This window comes from Benincasa hispida, chromosome 6, assembly GCF_027475165.1.
Source record: "Benincasa hispida cultivar pf3 chromosome 6, pf3_genome.v1.1, whole genome shotgun sequence".
In the NCBI taxonomy this organism is placed as follows: domain Eukaryota; kingdom Viridiplantae; phylum Streptophyta; class Magnoliopsida; order Cucurbitales; family Cucurbitaceae; genus Benincasa; species Benincasa hispida.
Window position 1 is genome coordinate 1,873,084 of NC_143483.1, and position 9,673 is coordinate 1,882,756.

The 9,673-nt window shown below is 33.7% G+C and overlaps 1 pseudogene across 1 annotated transcript; it reads right to left on the reverse strand.

Moving 5' to 3' along the window:
- Window positions 1-4,329: 4,329 nt before the first annotated feature.
- LOC120079040 (ethylene-responsive transcription factor ERF022 pseudogene) lies at window positions 4,330-5,175 on the reverse strand (annotated as a pseudogene). Its single transcript, XR_016530274.1, has one exon. The product of XR_016530274.1 is annotated as an ethylene-responsive transcription factor ERF022 pseudogene (transcript).
- Window positions 5,176-9,673: the final 4,498 nt, after the last annotated feature.

Here is a 9,673-nt window from a genome sequence, read left to right on the forward strand (position 1 = left end):
TTTCGGACTTTAATATCGGTTTTAAACCGACATTAAAGGGATTTAATGTCGGTTGAACCAACATGAAAGATAGTGTTATTAAAGCTCTTTAATGTCGGTTTTAAACCGACATTAAAGGGCTTTAATAACACTGTCTATAATGAAATTTGCAACCGACATTAAAGCCTATAATATGTCCGTTTTATCAATTGTTGTCCGTTTTTTTAAATTTCGTTGCCGAATCCATTTTTTTGATCAAAAAGTATAACATGACACATCATCATCGAACACTATGGCTATGACATATTATTTATGTATGGATTGTAAATCTATTATATTTAATCCACAAATTCTGCTATAAAATTATAATTTAAAAGGTTCGTACAATAATTCAGCCCTTGAAAACATAAATTACAAGTAATACAAACATTATGAATTTACTGTCCCTCTCCAATTGGTAAGTATGGATCCCTTCATAATTCTTCTTGAACAGAACCCCAACACCCCCCAGCAGTGTCTGGTTATAGGCATCGTTTTCTGACCACTGTTGTTCAAAGAATCACAAACAAAAAAGGTTTAAGACAAAGGATTAAAAGTGAAAATGTGATCAAAATTCATATTCAACTAACCGTGTTTATTGGGAATGTGTATAAATGGTACATTCAAGGCAAAATTCTTTACTAGAGTTCCCTAAGAAAAAGCATAAAGAGATTGCGATACCAAATCTTTTACTCCTTTGTTGCACTTGCAAAACAAGAAAACTTAATAGTTGAATAAATGAGAGAATCTTCTTTTTAAAACTATGAGTCATCAACTAAAACTTATTAAAACTGTGAGTCAAACATTCTTTTAGTGTATTTAATTAGCATAATGCACATGTTCTCAAGCTAATCAATCATTTAGTTCCTGTATCTATCACTTAGCTCCAACGGCCCATCGTGTAGCTCAATCGTTTAGTAAATGAACTCACGCATATGTTATCGTTTAGCTACCGCGCCCATCGTTTAGCGCTGACGCCTTATCGTCTAACGCATTCGCTATTGCTTAACATCATCACTTATCGCTTAGTATTCCACCTATCGTGTAGCGCGTTTGCTCATCATCTAACGCAACATGGCTATCGTCTATCGCTCATGCCTATCGTGTAGGCCATCGTGTAGTCTATCACTTAGCGCCCGCACATCTACTATACGATCGTCCAGCACCTGCCTACACGATTGACGATCGTCCAACGCCCGCACATCTGCTATACGATCATCCAGACCTGCTTACACGATCGTCCAGCGTCCACTTACACGATCGTCCAGTGCTCGAGCATCTGCTATACAATCGTCCAGCGCCCGCCTACACGTTTGTCCAGCGTCTGTGCATATTTACATGATCGTCTAGTGCATCGCTTAGCTCCACACGTCTTCTATATGATCGTCTACGCATTGCTACACGATCGTCCAGCTCCCACCTACACGATAGCCTGCCTCATTGTTTAGCTCCCCGTATTGCTACACGATCGTCCAGCACCCGCCTACACGATCGCCTACCTTATTGTGTAGCGCTACCCATTTGCTACACGATCGTCTACCCAGCACCTTGCGCTCAACATTTTGCTTTCATTGCTCTTGCTCACGCATATCCAACGCAGGAGCAACTCTTAGCAACGCCTCTTGTCAATACTTCAACAAATGTATCATATACAACAAAACCATTAATCAAATCAAATTTCAAAGGCCATAGACACATAAAAAGGCCCAAATCTAGGAGTAGAGAGACATATTGAAGTGAAACTGCAACTGGCTTTCATTGAGACATTTACACAAACAGTTGAGAGGCGTAACATAAGAACAAAAATTACTGTGAGTTTAAGAGAGGAAAGAGAAGAAGAGCATACTGATCTGGACGAACGAAGAATGGCGAACTTTAGATCTTCAGATCTGGACTTCAAATTGAACGACGAATGGCAGCATACGGATCCGGGCGACTGGACTTCAAATCCGAGCGACTGGGTGCGGCCGACGACGACGAATGAGAGGATCTACACCACGGATGACTGGGTGCAACTTCAAATCTGAGCTAGATCTACACCACGACAGACTCTTCACCCATGATCGATGGACGAATGACAAGGGTTTAGAAGAGAGAAGTGAGAAAGAAGAGGGTCTAAAGAGGGAAGTGTGGGAATGAGAGGAAAAAGAAAATAGGGGGAGAGTGAAGAGGGAAAAATTAAGCGGGTCTTTAATGTCGGTTTAAAACCGACATTAAAGGTACACCAACAATGTCGGTTTAAAATCGACATTAAAGATCCGTTTTTTTTTTAAAAAAAATAAAACCGACATTATACATCCAATTTCACTTTTTTCAACCGACATTAATACCCAAAATTCTTGTAGTGAGGTAAAAATTAGTTTAAAAAAATGGTGGATAACAATCAATATTAGACTAGAAAAGTTAAGATAAAAATCAATCTAAAAATAAATTAATTTAAATAAAGCTGGGTAAAATTAAAATAAGTGGCTAAAAAAACTAGAAAAATTATAATTATATGAGAGAATAATGTATTTAATAAGATTCAAATAGTAATAATATGAATGAGATTCATATTATAACTTTGGATTAAATTTAATATGAATGTGGTTAATATTATAGCTATAGGTAGTTTAATGTGAATGAGATTTATATTAAAACTATAGTATATGAGAGGAAATACATTTGAATATGAGTCAAATGTGACATTGATTAAATATATGATATATGATTAATTGATATTAATTAATTGGATCAATTAATATTTATTAAATTAAAGATAAACTAAATGAGATTTAATTTAATATTAAATTAAATATAAAAGTTCTTTCTAGCCATTAGCAACGGAGTTAATGTAAGATTGAGGAGAGTTATCTCCCCTCCCCTCTCACCTGTAACATACAAAAGTTTCTGTGAGATTCATAGAAGTAGAACAAAATTTCTTCTGCAAAATTTCTCTCAAGCAATCCCTCTCTCATTTACTCTTTTCTTTTTCAAAATCAAAAAGTCTACAACTCCTTCGAATCTTATTTTGGAGAATAGCAAAGAAGGCATGGTGGTGGTTTCTTTGTTGGTATTTGTTTAAGGGAGAAATTCACTATATGTTGAGTTCATGAGGTGGGAGTTTGTTTGAGAGGAAAGCATTAAATCTTGTCTTCAAGGGTTAGTTCCTCTAATCCTCTTTATTCCTCTGTACAACATATTTATTTTATACATATGTTTATCCTAAACAATCCTGTATGTTTTCTCTGTTTTCACTATTCCCAAAACGAATTTTGAAAGCACACACGTTTATGCGTTTCAGCTAAGGAATTTGATTCCTTCATGTGGAATTCTCAGATTCCGAACAAAGAAATTTGGTGAACCTTGTTCATGTTCTATCTAGGTGATAAGAACAAGTGTGATTCGTGCTCGCGCTTGGGTGAGCAAGTGACCCAAGATGAACAAGAAGTGCCTTGGGAGTTAGAGCAAGCTTTCATAGTTAGGAGTGAAACAAATTTGTTCAAGGGGAGGCCCAAAGTGGTACTTTGTTTCAGAGGAGGATTGTTAGAAGTGCAAACAAAATTCTACATTGGTTATGGTAGGAAGTGATCATGGGTATATAAGTAAGGACAATTATCTCCATTGGTATGAGACATTTTGGGGTGACATAAAAAACAAATCCATGAGGGTTTATATACAAAGAAGTCAATATCATATCATTGTGAAGATATATGGAAGTTCGTTGTCCTTAACATTATTGTCATGGAAATCAATAGAGTAAAAAATTTTAAAGAGGGGTACAAAAACATAACTAATGTAAATTTAATTTTGAAAATGAAGATAAAATGTCTTATTAAAAGTTATTATAAAAATTGATCTATATTACACTAAATGTTATACATTTTACAAAACAATCACTAAAAAAAAAGGAAAAAAAAAAAGTAATTTATCCAAACCAGGCATTAGGAACCTGTATCCCAAATACAGGCTTCAACCCAAGCGTCCAGAAATCCACACTCTAAACATAGACTTAAAAGCTTCCTCAAATAAACCTCAAAAACATTTTATTCTGAGACTTATGATTCTAAACCTAAGTGTCGAACAATCCCTTAAATGATCAAAACTGTGCTTAACTCAATACTTGAATTACTTACATAAAAAACGTTAGTATCCATAACACCTTTATTACCAACAATCTTAGCATAAATTAGCTAATTAAAGATTTAAAAGTATATGTCATCGAACAACCAATGAGAAGTTCGAACCTCTCACCTCCGCGAGTTGTGTAGCTAAAAAAATAAAAAAGAAAAAAAAACACACACATTTTTTCGTTACAAGTAAATTTCCATATATGAAAAAGTAGTCACCATGAATCCAATTATTAATTCCATCAAAATCATGCAACAAACAACCAACTATGCCAAGCCAATAAGAGAGAGTTAATATGTCCACAATTTTTTCCCTTTCTATGAATGAAGATCTTCCTTCACATTCATCCCAAAAGGAATACACAATTAATTATATAATTTCCAATTGACTCAAATATATTGTTAAAAATTTAGAAATAGGCTGATAACAACAAAGTGTCTTCTTCATCTGAGACTGGTCCAAACCCAAGAAGACCCAACCTCAATGGACTCAACAATGGTGCTTCCTTCACCTGCTCGAATGTCCTCGGACTCCATGATCCACTGCTCGTCCCTTGCTCTCCATCCTCCATATCCCTCATTTGTGCTGCAGCCTTTGCCGCTGCCGATTGAATGTGTTCTCTCGAGCACGACTCCGGTTGAGGGAGCGAGCCGACAGAGTCGGGGAAGTTGAGCACCGCAGAGGTGCCTCTCAAAAATGCCGCTGCCGAGTCATAGGCACGTGCCGCCATTTCGGGGGAGGCGAAGGAGCCAAGCCACACACGCATCTTCTTCCCCGGTAGCCTTATCTCCGAGACATAGCGACCCCAACTCCGCTTTCGAACCCCTCGAAAGGGTTTTGAAATCGAATCGTTAGTTCCGAGACGCCGTGGTTGAGCTTGAGTCATTGAGAGTAGAGATTGAAGAAGAAGGAGCAAGAAAAGTAAATTGTGGTTTGAAGAAGCCAGGAGTTGGTGCATTGTAAGTTCAATATATATTGAGAATGGCAACTTAAAGTGAGTGAGAATATAAATGGTGAGTTTTGGAATGAAAATGAGTGGCTTTTCTTTTTGTTTTTGTTGTTTTATGTTTTGACATTTTTAATTTAGAGGATGTATATATGTTTTAGAAAATTTTGAGAATATATTTGGTAACTTAGATAATGAGAAACGCGTTTATTAAATATAGAACTTTTTATATGAGTTGTAAAAATAATGATTACATCAACACGGTTGCCTTCTTGACTTTGGTCTCATTCTTCCTTCTAGAGAGTTCAAGCAATTATATATTTCATATATAGAAGCTAAAATTTTATTTTATGAATTCTTATATTCATTTGAAAAGAAAATTTACCAAAAGTTGTGTTCTTTGTTAGATTATGAACCTTTCATCTCATTCGGATTGTGTACGATGAAGTTCTTTTTATTCAAATTAAATAATTGATTTTGAATTTATTGAAGTAGGTACAAATATTTTGAAGCTCTTATTAAGAAAACATGTTATATATATATATATATATGTTGATGTCAAAATTTGGATAGGGTAATACGTCTAACCTTCAGGTGATAATATTAGCAAATTTGTTTGGAGGGGAAAAAACGTGACCTGAAAAAAAAAATTGCATACTGGTGTGATGCTTACCACACACTTCGATTTTTAAGTAAGAGAGTGACAAAATGTAGAAGATAGGGAGTTTGAGAGTAAGATTCAAATGAGTTCATACATGAAACTGTAAAGATGTATTTATAAAGGAGAGGTTAACCTAAGTCTTCTCCTGCTTTCTTTTGAAATCCAATTATCTCATAATCTGATAAGATAATCTGTGATTTCATAGATTAGGGTGTGCTAGACATGTCTAGTATGATTATTAGACTCTCGAGGTGGTCAGTCTTGATGGCCAAGAATGAGCCAAGAGGTGGGTTGACCCAAAGGCTTGGTTCATGCCTTGTGCTAATGACCGAGGCTGAGGAAGTAATCAGCCTCGACCTTGGCCAAAGGAGAGTAGGGCTAGAAGGTCTTACTCCCCTCCCTAGGCCCATTACAATCTTGCCTTGGTTTCGATTCGATTTTTTTCGTTTATTTATTGAATTTATTTTTCTTTTCAAAATTACTCCAAAGAGTATAATTAGAAAAATTCTCTCACACATAGTACTATAGTACTATACTCCCTTAAAGACTTAGGAAAGTTCTAGTCATATAACAAGGTATGATTAAACACTACAGGCCTAAATTTGGCAAAAGCACTATGGTATTGAAGGGATAACCAATCAATGAATAACAAGTTTGGCATAGTTATCACTACAAAAAAAAAATTAGATCTTCGTACACCTTTTTCTCAACGCCCAAAAATTCGTCGGGAAAAACATCCTCTCCAACCCGTACTTCGACTGTTGGGAGATCTAGGCATTTCCGAAGCCATTTTTTTCAAAAAAAAAACATCGTGGAAGGTACTTTGTCCCGACATTGGTTTCAATTGGCGTTAGGACAAGTCTTGGGTAAAAAAAATTTTCAAGGTCTTTCCCGATGATAAGTCTTAAGTAAAAATAGCAGGATAGCATCCCATGCTCGTCGATTAGCCACATTAAACATAGGGATTGATTGGGATGACTAATTAACTGGCCAGATTCAATTCTATTACTTTTCTAATCATAAGGTAAATTATGAGAAATATAATGGAAAAATCAATGAATCTTCGACACAACCATAAACTCAACCTATTGCACCTCAAATTAACCATGTCGTTACTATATAATTATAGATAATCCTAACATACATAGTATGGATGAATAAAAAAAACAGACGTGCAATTAAGGTGTCAATTTAATCTATTTATATGCTCGTTCTAGAATTTAAAGCAAGGAAAAGAAAACAATAAAATCAGAAAACCCATAAACAATCCATGAAAGTCTTACAAAATCCATAGATATTAGCCTAGCGAACCTCAACATCATCATTTCCTACCTAGTTGGTCATCAAAACTCGAATTCCAAAGCCATAATCTTAGTTTACAAAGCATTTACATAAAAAAAAAAAAAAAAAAAACAAGGGTTTGGGCCAAAATCGGCCAAAACTGAACCTAAAGCTCTCAAAATTCTCCAAACAACCCTATAAAAAGAAAAGGAAATGAATTTATAGACATCATGAAAGTCTCGCAATGCTCTAAGTAACGTTGTGACGGTTGCAACATTTTTCCAATGTTCAACAACGTTGCTCAACTCTATTGCAACATTTTCCTCAAGGTGTAGCAACGCTTCAGGGAAGTATTGTGATCTTGCCTTCTGTATTGTAGCATTATAAAGTGTTGCAATAGAGCCTATCGATGTTTGGGTTAGGGACATTTTTTAAAAATTTTCTAATTTGTTCCAAAAGGCTCTATTTTGACCATGAATCACCCTTAACGCTTCGATACACGTTATGCTCGATTTCCTAAAAATCTGAACATTTAGATTATATAAACACCTAAAACCAACTATATAGGTACTAAAATAACTCATTTAGAGAGTTATCACTATTTCATATGCATGCTTGTAGCCTTTTCAAAAAGTTTTGCCTTATAGTTTTACCTTCAACATTTCACTTAAGCTTTGTTCTATACACTAATCTTTTAGTCCAAGAGCTTTTTCGTTACGAAGCTCTACCAACTTGCATGTTTTATTTCTTTTTATTACATCAATTTCGTGATTCATTGCATCAAAATTTGTAGACCAACCTTGAAAAATAATGCAAAATTATCAATTATGTTGGTAATATTAATAATTTCTTAAATATTTTTCATTCTCCTTGGTGAAATTTTATCATCACAAGTGAAATATGGTGACGAAGATGAAGATGAAGATGAAGATGACGCAAACAACGACCTCATACTCTACTTCATACAAGTCTTAAGCTTTTTCATTTAATTTTCATCCATGTTAATATATACATTATAAGATGTTGGACAGCTATGACAACCCTAGAGGGGGTGAAGAGGACTTAATTAAATTTTTTGAAAAATATACTCATTTTAACTAATTAAATAATTTTTAAATAAAATAAATAAAAATCCTAGTTGGTGTTAAATAACAAGATTGATAAAAATTATGTAATAATATATGTAATCAATGTCAACCAATAAGAGTAAGCAATTACAATTGAATGAAAAAAATAACTAGGAAAGAATTAGAGAAGAAGACACCATGATTTTTATAGTGGTTTGGTCAAACTCGACCTACATCTATTTTTCCAAGCACTTCTTGGGATTTCAATTAAAAAATCTCCTTTGACTCTTTCCACGGATGAGAGCCGGATTCTTTTTTAAGTTCAAGAGCAAACATGATCCTTTCCACGGGTTTAGGATCCAACCATTACAATATTTTTGAATCTTTAAATAGGCACAATAATCTCTCTAAATATAGTGGATACACAAATTGGAGCTTATACTATTTAGTCCTCACAATACAATAAGAATTCTCTTAAGAACAAGATGAAAAGAAAGAAAATCGAAAGGTTTGAGAGAGATCAACAATGGTGGCCTTTTTCAATTTTTGAGGATTGTAAAATATAAAAAAGTTGAAACAATTTTGAGGAATATGAAATATAAAAAGAGAGGGAAGTGGACTAAAAATCAAATTTCAATTTGGATTACCGGATTGATCAAAAAGAAGAATTGAAGGTGAAGATTAAAAGATAATTAAAAGTAAAAAGAAAATAAAAAATAGTATATAACTATTTTTTTTTTCTCTTCCCAATGGTAACTTGCAAAAAGCAGGTTTTATTTTTTTTTATTTTTTTTTGTTTCATTTGACCGTTGGGTCAAGATATAATTTATAAAAAAAAACATATTTTATTATTATTTTTAATTTTTAACAAAAATCAATTTATTTTAAATCTCTTCTTTTATTCAAAACTAAAATCCACCAATTACAAATTTAAGGTCCCATGTAACACTCACTCAAAGTTCAAGTGGCTTTCTCCAATCGGTCTAACTTGATGATTTGGCTGCCACATCACCACCTCGAGTATTTTTCCATTAACCTTATTTTGCCTATAATTTAAAATTATAAGTAAACAAAATCAAGTTTGTTATCATAAAAAAATTAATGAATGAATTAATTAATTTGAGATTATGGGTAAAAAAGCCAACAATCTCCCACTTTTTAATAATGAAAAACCATAGAAGAAAAATAACTTGAAATGCACATAACCATAGCAATACATGATGGTCAAGAAATAATTTCAATATCAAGTATACATTTAACCACAAAGTTCATGCTTGAAAACATTCAACAAAAGAATTAACTTCTCCCCCTAAATAATACTTTCAAAAGACACAATCATGCAACACATTTATAACACATTTTTCTTATACTTTTCTCCCTTTTGATCATAAAAAAGAATAATAAACATATAAGTGCTCCCCTAAAAGTATGAACACATAAAAAGTATCTAAAGTCTCCCCTTATTAATATGTATTATATAATAATATCAAGTAAGATAGAAAATTAAGATGCATCACAACCAATGATACCAAACTCAAGCCTATTTTTGCAAAACCTTTCTTCATTCAAAGACTTGGTAAAAATATCCAC